Source organism: Staurois parvus, unplaced genomic scaffold (genome assembly GCF_062004578.1).
Source record: "Staurois parvus isolate SC_StPar_1 unplaced genomic scaffold, SC_StPar_1.0 ptg000155l, whole genome shotgun sequence".
Classification (NCBI taxonomy): domain Eukaryota; kingdom Metazoa; phylum Chordata; class Amphibia; order Anura; family Ranidae; genus Staurois; species Staurois parvus.
The window spans coordinates 29564180-29577463 of NW_028317951.1; positions in this window are offsets into that span (position 1 = coordinate 29564180).

The window sequence follows — 13284 nt, forward strand, 5'->3', positions numbered from 1 at the left end:
TGAAGGAATTGCATACCTGTGCCAATGCCTGGGACTCCCACGCACGGGAGTGACAACATTGCGGCTCTGTCAGTCAGCAGGCCAGAGCTCGTAAACCTGGAAGGAAGACCGGGTAAATGTGGAAGCCCTGGGGAGCTGTGACAGCACTCCACTGGAGGGCTTCATAATGAAGGTAAGTCCTTCATAATGTGTTAGTATGCAATGCATACTAGCACATATGCCTTTACCTTGCAGGGTTTTTGTTTTTTTATATGCGGTTTGTTACCGCTTTTAATCTCTAGAGTAGAGCTCAAGCCAATAAAAAAAAAAAAAAAAAATGTTGGTTTTGAATAGTATGAAAGTGTTAGCAGCTCTGTCAAGTATTAATGCTCTCTCTCCAAGTTGAGCTTTTCCTGCATATTTGGTAAGGGGAAATCTCTCCCATCCTGGCCACCACAGTAAAACTTCAGGTTGTTGCCTCTGGTTACACTGAAGAGGTTTTCTCCTACATTTTTTGTGTTGATGACAGGAAGTGAGGGGAAATCTTTCCCCAGGAGGACACCTGAAAGCAGCGCAAACCTGGCAGAAGTTCTATAATCACTCCATTAAAAAAAAGAAAAGTCTGTCTGTATTGTATTTTAGCCTGTATGGTCATATAGTCTGTATTGTAGTAATGCCATAAAGGTTTAATGAAGATAAACTGGACCCACCAGTAGCCCTGCCTTCTGCAGAGAATGAGTTATGTGATTTTAACTATGCTTGCTTTTCTGTCTAAGCTGGTTTCATTGCCATTGCTCACATGCAGCCTTTTTCCTGTTTCCCTTGTCATCTTTGTAGGATCCCATACCTGCTGTTGGTTACTGTGCACTTGGAGGCAACGATGCCCTGCACCAGTCAGGGCATAACCTTTTACCAATTATTGTTTGTGAATCATGGCATTTTTGGGATGTCGCTATAGGTCAGTGGTACTAAATTAAAATTCAGGTCCGGTTGGTAACCTTTTATTTCTGCAGAGGTCAAAAATACATTTTTCCTTCTATTACTCAGGTCTTTCACATGACAGCCCCCTTTGCATTAATGTCCTCATTCCCCCCCATTCCCATCACAGCCCTCTGTATATCGCCTTCTTTCACATTATAGCCCCGCTTCCATCCCAGCTCTCACTCTCCTGGCATCACAGACCCTTTGTATCTCAGTTCCCCCATATTACAGCTCTCCTCGCATCACAGCCCCCCCATATCACATCACAGATCCCCAATATTATAGCTTCTAGCTTGGTAATCACAACTCCCTCCTATCATAGCCCCCCATTTCACAGCTCCTCCCCTCATGTCACAGCCCTGCATATCACAGCTCCCTCTTCTCACTTTACAGCTCCACCTATCATAGCTCCCTCTTCATCGGTCTCCCACATCACAGCACCCCTATATCACCGCTTCCCCCACCTCACAGCCCCCCATATCTCTGATATCACAGCCCCCTCTACTGCATAATCTTCCCCATACCTTAACACATTGTGGAGGGTGGAAGGAATGGCAAGGTGGACTCCTGTTCTATATGTACTCATCTGGCACTGCCATCGTTGCCACGGCTGTTGAAATCACAGCAGGGAAGAGGATGAGAGGATTGGAAGGAAGGACTCCTCTTCTGCATGTACTGGCTTGCTGTCCCCACCGCTGAACTCAGAGCAGGGAGGAATGGAAGGACGGATTCCTCTTAATGTACTGGCTTGCCCCAGCTGAACTCAGAGCAGGGAGGAGGACGGGAGGCATAGAAGGTTTCAACTGATGGTGGGAGCTGCCCAACTTTTCCCGGTAAAAAGCAAGAGACCCATATGAAAGGTTGGTTTTTCCCACTCCCTTTCCCACTCCCCTGTGGACCTGCAGTTTTTCCTGCCCTCTTCCCTGCTCTGAGTTTAGTGGTGGCAAGCTGGTACAATTAGAAGCGGAGGCTGTCCTTCAGTTCCTCCTGCCCTCTTCCCTGCTGAAGTTCAGCAGCAGCGATGATGGCCACGGCCACAGAGTACATACAGAACAGGAGTCCCCCCTGCCATTGCTCCCGATTACTAACAACTGCAGTGGTGCGAGGAGCCCACTCAGGCTGCTAAGTGGTGTGGCCACGGTCTGGACAGGACTGTCACTCAGTCAGTATTCGGACCTTGGTATGCCATTTAGTGATGCCTGCTATATAGGTTCATGCCTTTTTATCTTTATTTCACTGTTCAACTATCAGAGGATGAGGAAGGCACTGTTTCCTTGGGGACATAGAAGGTTGAATGTGAATTCAAGTGGTAAAAAAAAAAAAATCACGACCTATTTTCAAACTTTTACTGTGAGCCAGCATTTACAATAAACAGGTAAGAAGATATTAAAAGTGACCAACTTGGCTGTTTAATGTAAAACTGGACCAAAGTAAGGTTGGCCATACACTATACAATTTTCTTTAGAAAATTGCTTTAAATTTACCAAAAACCATATAATAGGAGGTCAAACCTAAACAGCACTTTCAATTGTATCCAATTAGGGGGGCCCTTGCACTACACAGTTGAAGGTAAATCTAAAGAAAATTGGACAGAAAATTGTATAGTGTATGGCCAGCTTTAGGACAGTCCTCATTTTGAATGGAGGTCCACACACCAGAGGTCCACACACACTAATGGATAGCACTCAGGACAGATTAGGGTCATGAAATTCCAATGCTTCCTCACCCATGCAAAGGCACCCTAACAGCAACTGATATAACAGCAACAAATATATTCACCTCTGAATATATTAAGTTGTGTGAAAAAAAAAAACCCTATGGACTTGTTTCATTATATTATAAAAGGCTAACTGAAAAAAATTAAAATGTGCAAGTTTCAGCCTTAGAGGGCCACCTTCCATTTTCTCAAAAAAAAAAAAAAGCATAACTTGGAGAAAATACAGGGTGGCCTTTCCATTCTGCAACAAACTACTGCAATCTGAGGCCATTTTGTTTGACATCAAACTGAATTTTGCAAGAAAAATTAGATTTGACCCAGGTTTAGGGGCTCCCAAGATACTGGAAAATGGTGCTTGTACTTAAGCAAATCTCCATTTCCAGCCAAAATCAAGAGCACTTGGCTGGCAGAATTTGTAGAAAATGGTATGCATACATGTTTAACTTTAGCTGAAAGTCAACAATGGAAGGCCTCACAGCAAATCGAGAGGCAGCTTCAGTTTTACTAGGTTTTGGCAAACTATTAAAAAAAAAACACCCTTTAAAAATGTTTTTCCTGACAGACTCCATGGCAGCATACGTATGGGTTAGTCCCACCCTCTCTTCTTCTATAGGATCCCACTCCCATAAATCTTTGCTCCTTGCCAGAGGCCGAGTTCCTTTTTTGTCCTGCTATGGACCTAATGCAAGTCTTACCTGGTTCCTGCATACAAGATGGTCCGCGACCAAGGCCCGGTGAGCCGCTTGTCAGTTCCATGGGTCCCCAGCGGGGAATTTGATGAGGCGGATGGGTGCAGTGCTGGGAGGGGTGGAGCAGGCATCCCCTCATCAAATTCCAGTGTTCCCCAGCTAATAGCGGGGTGGAAATGGGTGAGCAGGAGTCGGTGCCTGGAAGAGCTCAGGTCTGCCAATGGCTGCCGAGCGGCACTTGGACCGGATAGCCTGCTAATAGCGGTTGGCCATGTAGCACCCCGAACGGACGAGGCTGTGCGGGGTTGGTAAGCAGTGATCTTTGCCCATGTTTGGGTCTAATTTTTGCTCCTTATTTTCTTCTTTATCTTTTCCTAGCGCTAGTGGGTGCCTGGGCTCCAGGCCGTCGCTTCCTGGTCCGGAGTGGTCCCCGGCATACTGCATATGCGCATGTCGGCCTCGGAACGAGGCTTGGCTTAGCACGTGTGCAATATGGCAGCACTCACGCATGCGTGCGGGTGTCCCAGGGTCCAGCACATACACAGTACAGTGGTGGTGGCATCACAGCTGTGGCGGCAAATTTAAACAGCTATCAGAGCTTTTTTCTTTGGGAAATCCTGCGGGCTGAATGCGGCAGCTTCCCCAGGCACTATGGTCCACTGTGAAGGTCAGTACCTGCTCCCTCCTGACCCCCTCCCGGTGCTCTGCTGGGATTTTGCATGTCATGTTGTTTTTTTTTTGTTTTACAGCTTGGTTGCCTTTGCAGCTGACCCGGCATGGATGTGTCACTGCCTCCTTGTGGCCAGCCCCTGCGCAGTAGGTATGGATGGACAGCTTTAGCCCCTTGATCCCCCACTGGCGCTTTTCTGTGGCTTTTAACTACCCCCCGTTCTGTGTCTTTTTTTTTTCCTCTCTCAGCCCTTCTAGGTCTGATCGCCACTATCCAGCACACGCTGACGGACATGCGTCCAGGTCTTGTCGCCATCATTCGTCCTCTAAATCCGGATGCCACAGGTCTCCTTCCAGCTCCAGGCGTCATTGGAGAAGCTCTCGTTCCTCCTCCAGGCATTGCTTTAAGGGGCACTCCAATAGGAAAACTTGCTGGGGGTGCGATCCTCAGGTTCCTGATGACAGGTCATTATGTGACTCCTGTTTTGCAAGGGCGACCGGCGAGAGAGAAAGTGCCAACCAACAGGTAGAGGCTTTGGTCAGACAGGTTGTTCAAGAGTCCTTGAAAGAAATTGGGACTAGTCACGCCCGCAGCCCATCAGTTGGGGTGTGCTCCCCTCCCAAAGGTCCCCAAGAGGGATTGGAGCCTTCACAACCTAGCCACCTGTCAGCCAGAGCCTCAGATAGTGAGGCGCAGAGTGAAGATCCGTATGTGGGCTTCGATTTCGCCTTAGTCAAAGATGCCCTGAAGTGTGAAGAAGCCATGGAGTCTCCCCCTAAACACAGGAAATTCTTTAAACATCTAAGGAAGGATCGTCCAAACTTTCCATTCCTGGAGGAACTCTGGGAAATTTTCACAGAGGAGTAGTGCAACGTAGATAAGAGGGCCTCCTTGCTAAATAAAGCAACCAAGCTTTATTTGTTCAAATCAGAGGACGTCAATCATCTAAAATCAGCTCCTCTGGTGGATGCGGCCTTGATGAGACTAGCCAAGCACATTAACGTCCCTCTCCAGGATTCGGTGTCCTTCAAGGACAACCTGGAAAGGAGAATTGATTCTCACGCGAATCTACACTGCGGCTGGGATGGCTTGAAAGCCAGCGCTTGTATTAGCGGCCTTGTCTAAAGTTTTGGAAGTGTGGTTGGATAATGTGGATGCGGCCCTCAGAGTAGATCCGGAAGAGGTGGCCAGGAATTCAGGTATTCGGGAGCGGAGTTTGGCATCTGCCTTTCTGGGGGAGGCCTCGATTGACCTTACCCGTCTGCTGGCTCGGGTTATAGTGTCCTCAGTGACAGCCAAGCGTGCATTGTGGCTTTGGCCCTGGTTGGCTGATCCAACCTCTAAGCAGGCATGGTGCAAGATCCACTTTGAGGGTTCCTCCCTGTTTGGAAACAAACTGGACAGTGCTGTAACCCAGGCTACTGGCAGGAGGTCCTGTTTCCTGCCCCAGGATCGGCGTCTGCTAGGCCAGACGATGGCTCAGCCCAGAAATCAAGGCTCAGAACAAGCTAGGGACGCATGCCTCTACAAGCTGGGCCTCGAATTCAAAAGAAGCTGAAGGAGATGCTTATCATCTTTTCAGAAATCCACCAAAGGCTCGACCTCTGGAGGTCGTGAGGCCACAAAGTACTTTTGAGATTGGGCCCGCTCAGGAAGGCCAGGTGGGGGCATGCCTTTGCCACTTTCAGCATATCTGGGTGGCTTCAATCCGGAATGCCTGGGCCATCAACACGGTACCTTTAGGGCATGCTTAGGTGTTCAAGAGCCCTCCTTATCTCAGGTTCACCCCTATGGCCCTTCCACATTGCGAAGAAAGGAGGGAAATCCTGCTGTCCTACGTGGACTATCGTGCCAGTTCCGGAGGGTGAAGAATTTCAGGGCATGTTCTCGCCCCTCTTTTTGGTCCAGAAAAGAAACGGGGCCTGGAGGCCGGTCATAGATCTCACCCATCTAAATTCAGTTATCAGGAAGTGAAAATTCAAGATGGAGACACTGTTCACAATTCAACAAGCAATCAGCTAGGCGACTGGCTCCTGTCTGAAGGACGCCTACTTTCATGTGCCCATTGCAAGATTGGAAGAGATTTTTCGAAGATTCCTCCGGTTCGCTGTGGATCATTGGAATCTCCAGTTCCTGTGTCTCCCCTTTGGGCTTTTGATGTCGCCTCGGGTGGTTTCAAAAGTCTTGTTGGCGGTCATGGCCCTGATCCGAACCAGAGGCATTCACCTGTACCACTACCTAGACGACCTGCTCCTACTATCCCAGGACAGAGTACAGCTACTACAGCACAGGGCCCATGTCATCTCGACCCTTCTCAAGTTTGGGTGGTTACTGAATATGTTGGAGCCACGCAGTCTCTAATATTCCTTGGGGCTCATTTTGACACGATTGGCGCCATCGTCTCCCTGCCCGTGAAGAATATTCCGGTGAACTGGAGCTGAATACTTGTCCCATCATGCTCACACCTTCGGGCCCTCCAATGCCTGAAGATCATTGGCACCATGGTGTCCACAGCACCGATGGTGAAGTGGGCACAGTGGAGAATGCGACCTTTCCAGAGGGGCTTTCTTCAACAGTGGATTCCAAGCAGCATGGGGCCAGGTTCTCTTCTCTTCATGAAGGAAAGCCTTTCTTGGTGGCTGCAGCGGAAGAACCTGCTCAATTGCCATTCGACCATCTCCTAGGTCACAATCACTAAGGATGCCAGCAACTCCGGACGGGGAGCTCTCTCCCAGTCAGAAATAGCTCAGGGTAGATGCAGCTTTCCCTCCCACAGGCTGGGGTTGAACGTCCTGGAATTATGAGCGGTGCTGTGCCCTACAGGCCTTCCAGCACTTAACACAGGGGAAATCAGTCCTGCTGAGGTCTAACAATACGACAGCAGTGTCCTACATAAGGAGACAAGGAGGGACCCTCAACCTGTCCCTCTTGTGAGAGGTAGAGCCAATCATGGCTTGGGCTCAGAGAAACTTGTCCAATATATTGGCATTATATGTCCCTGGAGTCCAGAACTCGCAAGTAGACTTCCTTTCCAGGGTTCAATTGGACAACGAGTGGTCTCTCAACACATGAGTTTTCAAGTGGATACTGACCCTCAGAATCAGTCCGGAAGTTGACCTGTTTGCCTCCCCATGCAACAGCAAACTGGGGATGTTCTACACCAGGAATCAGTGTCCCCAGGCCTTCGGGGTAGATGTTCTGACAGATCAGTGGGGGTTTCGCACAGCCTATGCTTTTCCCCTGGTTCCTGTCATCTTCAGGTTTCTTCCGAGGCTCAGAGCAGAAGCGGTGGAGGTAGTGGTTGTAATTCCATACTGGCTGAGCAGAGCATAGTTTCCCTTACTGGCGCAGCTCAGATTTCGGGATCCAGTTTCTCTCAGGCCAGACCTGCTGTCACAGGGGGCCAGTCTTCACCCTTGCCCAGCCAATCTAATGGTCTGATTCTTGAGAGGGTTAGGTTGGAGGCCTTAGGCTGTCCTGCTGAAGTCATCCCTACCCTGATGAATGCCAGAAGACTAAGTACCAACAGGGTCTATGGAAGAGTCAGGTCTGAGTTCAAGGACTATATCTCGACCGTGGATGGATCTTTTAGTAATCCGAGGGTTTAGGATGTCCTGGGATTCCTGCAGTCAGGCCTGGACCTGGCCCTGTCAGTCAGCACCCTCAGGGTTCAAGTGTCAACCATCTTGCCCTTCACTGGAGTATCGTGGCCAACCACTCTATGGTTCAGCAATTCTTCAAAGGGGCAGTAAGGTTGAGGCCCCAAACGAAAATGAGGTTCCCAAAATGGGACCTGCTGCTTTTCCTCAACTTCTCTGGAGGCATGCCAGAATTAGCTGGACCTCCCATAGTGAGGGAGCTCTCCATCAAGGCAGCCTTTTTGGTGGCAGTTACATCAGCAAAAAGAGTCTGAAATCGAAACCTTGGCTGTAAAGAGCCATTTTTGATATTCTTCCCGGATCGAGTGGTCTTCATTACTATGTTAGGTTCTAATCCTAAAGAGAACTTTGTCTTCCACGAGAACCAAGAGATTGTCCTGCCAACATTTAGAGCCTCGGAAGTTGATGACGCTCACCCCCCAGGATATAGGTGAGACCTTAAGGCTATACTTGCAAGTCACAGCATCCTTCCATAGGTCGGATCATCTATTCATCCTTTTCCATGGGAAGAGTAAAGTAGACTGGGCGTCTCCCAGGTCATCCGCGGCCTGGATAATCATCCAGGCCATCCAAATGGCCTACAGAGCTAAGGGCTTGGCGGTGACCGCACACTCAACCAGAAGTGTCCTGGGAGGCTTCCCGGCCTGTTGCCCCTGAGATAATCTGCAGAGCGGCCTCAACACTTTTATGGCTCATTACTGTGTAGAGCCTGCCTCCTTATCCTCTGTTAAATTTGGCTTGAAAGTCCTGTCGTTTGACGGGGCAAATTAAAGTCTTTGAGTATCTGCCCATGTGTGTATGGCTAGCTATTTCCCATATGTATGCTGCCATGAAGTCTGTCAGGAAAATTTCCTATCAAATACTTACTGTAATTTTCCTTTCCTGATGGACTCCATGGCAGCAGGAGTACCCTCCCAATGCCATGAGTAGGCTAGTTATGGAACACGGCCTCTGGCAAGGAGGGAAGTGGGGTGCTATAAGAAAAGAGAGGGCGGGACTAACCCATATGCTTTCATACTTTATTTTTTTTTTATTTTCTTAGAATTCTGCAGTCAACCCTTACGGTCTTCTCACGCTACAGAAGCACTCGCAATTGCTGGAATCACCATGCAGTGCTTTCTGTAATCTACATTCCACACAACTGCCAGGTGCATTGTCTCAGTTTCAACTGCTTGGCCCTGGATATATTCAATCTGATAGCCCCAAAAAAATGGGACTCTGGATTTGGATATTCTAGCCTTCAGATACAACACGCTACCCCTGTTTATTGCCAGAACCAGGGATCCTTTAACTTTGGCCTTCGATGCTCTATCCAATCTCAGTTCAGGTTAACTTATGCCTTCCCTTCAAAAAGAATTCCTCTTTGACAGCTCCACAAAGTAGAATCATATCTATATTGCCATTGCACACAGTTCTGGAGATACAGCTCATCAATGGTGGGTGCCGTAGTGGCTACCAGCTGGGATTGGAAACAACATAGGCAAACATACATATTTGCCAGCACACCATGGATCTCCAAATATGGTCCAAAGAGGTTTTTAATTGCAAAAAGATCACATCACAAAATAAAGTGCAACATTTCAGAGCCCTGCAGGACCCCTTCGTCACATGCCTAAAGAAGGGTTCTTGTGCAGCTTTGAAATGTTGCACTTTTTTTGTGATGTAATCTTTTTGCAATAAAATTCTCTTTGGACCATATTTGGAGATCCCTGATGTGCTGGCGAATATGTACGTTTGCTCCCCAAAGTAAAGTAAGAGAGGAAATTCTACTTGCATCAAACTGTCCCAGAAGAATCTGGCATACTCAGACATCTACTAGATGATCCCTAGTCTCTTCCCAACAGGCCAGATCTGGTACCTTAAGGCTCTTTTTCTGCTTCACAATCTCTGGCTTTACAGCATGACTGTTGAAACCCAGGCCTTTTCTGAGTCTGATTCCTACCTTGCAGAAAGGAAGAATTATCACTTCAGAAAGATCTGATATATCTTGAAATCCTACTTTGTACAGTAAATTCAAGTTGTTTTCTAGCCTTCCTACAAGCAGGTCTTGACCAGAGTCTAGGCCTTAGCACCCTAAAGGGGCAGATATTGGCCTTATTCATCCTTTTTCAAAGGCCTTCAGCTTTGCACACGTAAAAATAAACACCTTTATTGAACGTGTTTCTCATGTTAGACTCCATTGCAACACCCTGTGCTTCCCTGGGACCTTAATTTGGTTCATTTTGTCCTACAGAAACCACCTTTTGAACCCATCAGGGATATTCCCTCGGAGATTTTTGCCTGCAAAGTAGCCTTTTTAGAAGCCATCACATCTGCCTGGCTTATCTCTGAACTGGCAGACCTTTCCTGCAAAAGAGCTTTTCCTCCTATTTCATAATGACAAGGTTGTATTAAGCCCAAGACTATTCTTTCTTCCAAAGGTGATTTCAGTGTTCCATCTCAATGAGGATAGTTTTCTGCCTTCCTTGTGGCCTGCGCCTAAGCATCCAAAGGAATTCTCTCTGGATGTAGTCCACGCCACCGGAGTGTACCTTAAAGCTACTGCTTTATTCAGAACAAGAATATTTCCTGTTTGTTCTTTCTTTGGGACCTCATAATGGGCACCAGGCTTCAATATCCACCATTGCATGCTGCATAAGAAACTTGATTGCAAGTCTATGCTCCTAAACAAAACCTCCTCTTGCACTCTTATGTGCCCACTCCATCAAATCTGTAGGAGTATTCTGGGCCTATAGCCTGCCATCTAGTCTGTTCATACCTTCTCAGTGTTTTACCAGGTGGCTGTCCAATTTTCTGTGGATGCAGCTTTTGGCCATAATGTTCTTGCAGTGACACTGAACTTGTGTCCTGGACCACTGTAATTTTTTGTACCTGTTGGCACAGTTTCATTTCTAGTTGTTGGCCACCTTTTGTATACATTGCCTGAGGGCATCCCATGGTGTACAATAAATTGCTGGTGTCCTGTATAGTACAATTAGTACAAGATAAAAGGAATTTTGACTTACCTGTAAGTGCCATAATTCTGTGTACAGTACACAGGCTATCCTCACCAACGCCTTGTTACTGTGCATTGCTTTCTACCCATTTGAGGACTCTGAAAGTTGGATAGGGTTATGGGGGGGGGGCACTCCAGGAGACATGCCCTCTATTTGCAATTGTCCAGTCACCAGATGTTACAGACCTATAACCTTAGATCCCAGTTTGTCAATTAGCTTGGCCCTCCATCCTGTGTTAGTAGTCATCTTCTGATTTGTCAGGATGGAATAAACTCCTACCTCTGAGGTAGGTCCCACCATTATGGAGATGTCTAGAGCATAGTGCTTTAGCTGCGAAGGTCTATAGCAAGACTCTGAAATTGGTGTGCCACATAGAGCTGATGTCTGCACAAATGCAGAGTACTGATTAGACATCCAAGGAACAGTTCATTTATGTTCTCTTTGATGAAAACCTCTGGACCAGCTCTCTGTCATTAGCAATGGTGGCCAAATTTTGCTCCAACCTAAACACGATGTGCAGATAGGTGAGAAGAGTGCTGTCACTCTACCTCTTCCTCCTTAGCAGTGTGTACTTGCAGATCTTCAATCTACACAGTACCCATGCCATAGAAGATGGAGATCTGCTAACACCACTGCCAAACCTTCATCATGACTTTAAAAGATGGGGAGCATTCCACAGCCAGATTGGAATCCTCCTGCTTCTCCCTTTAGCGCACAGGCTAATTACTTGGAAATCGCATCTATTTTTTTTTTTTTTTATTAGTATTCCCACTGTGGGACTCAGACTTTGGTCACACCAAATCAGACTTTTAAATTGTGCATTTCAAATGAAGTCACGCAATTTCAAAGTTGGATGTCAGTCCAACTTCAGGTGTGACTTGGAAGACGTGTGACTTCTTGCACAGATGTCTATGCAACTTCAGGTGTGACTTGGAAGACATGTGTGACTTCTTGCACAGATGTCTATGCATGCAGATGAACTTGCAAAAAGTAGTGCATGAAGTACTTTCAAAATTGGTGCGACTTGAAAAGGAGTTGGAATCGCAGTCTCTCATTTCTTGAGGCCCAAAAATGTCAGGACTGTACAAATACCCCCCAAACGACCCCTTTTTGGAAAGTACAGTCCAACGTATTTAGTAAGAGCAAGTGTTTTGAAGTTGTAAATTTTTTTTTTTATATACTGTCACCAGTGCAATACAGCAGTCTTCTTGTGACTGGTGTGGTGTTGATCAGGGCCACTGCCTCTATGTATTTTTTTTTTTTTAACACGTACTTTGACCAGAAAATAACACTACAACTGCTTATAACCATGATAATAATTTTTTATGAATGAAATCTATTCATCCAGTATGTACTATTGTGATTAGCCGCAGCAAATTACATAGTACAGATGGGCTGTATTTGGCCGTGTCTGTACCATGTGCTCACTGTAACCAGAGATCAACACAAATTGCTATGTGATTGGTCACAGCTTTCACATGGCACCAGCAGCGGCCCAGTACACTGATCTGTCATTCGCTGTGACTGGTGGACACAGCAGCTGACAGATTGGGGAACAACCCCAGGAGGACGTTGCCGTATAAGACGCACCTGACCATAAGACGCACCTAGGTTTTAGAGGCAGAAAACAGGAAAAAAAAAAAATTCTGAACTAATGGACTGCAGACACAGTACAGGAGATGACCGGAGACTGCGGACAGCACAGGGATGACCGGAGACTGCGGACAGCACAGGGATGACCGGAGACTGCGGACAGCACAGGGATGACCGGAGACTGCGGACAGCACAGGGATGACCGGAGACTGCGGACAGCACAGGGATGACCGGAGACTGCGGACAGCACAGGGATGACCGGAGACTGCGGACAGCACAGGGATGACCGGAGACTGCGGACAGCACAGGGATGACCGGAGACTGCGGACAGCACAGGGATGACCGGAGACTGCGGACAGCACAGGGATGACCGGAGACTGCGGACAGCACAGGGATGACCGGAGACTGCGGACAGCACAGGGATGACCGGAGACTGCGGACAGCACAGGGATGACTGCTGACCTTTCGGGAGGTGGGGAGCAGGTACCTGAATTTGACAGGTACCCGCTCTTATTTCCGCAGAGTTTTTGTTTGATCTTACCTGTTCCTCGATCCAGCCGCGCACTGTCTTCCCGGCTTCTGTAATGGCGCTCGGCATGACAGCCGGGTACCCAGTGCGCATGAGCGAGAAGCATTTGCGCTTTGTGATTGGTCCGGCGGCTTCTGGGATCTGTCATGTGTCCCACGTACCGCCTTACCATTCGCAAAGCGCACCGCTTCTCGCGCATGCGCACTGGGCACCCGGCTGTCATGCCCAGTGCCCACACTACAGAAGCCGGGAAGACAGCACGCCGCTGGATAGAGGAACAGGTAAGGTCCCGCTGCAGAGCTGAGCGGCCGCCCCGGTATTCTGACACAGCCGAGGTGGAAATACCGGACGGGCCGCTCCATATTCGCCTTATAAGACGCACTGACATTTCCCCCCCAGTTTTGGGGAAGAAAAAGTGCGTCTTATACGGCGAAAAATACAGTATATGACATCCACTCAAGATAGCAGTGC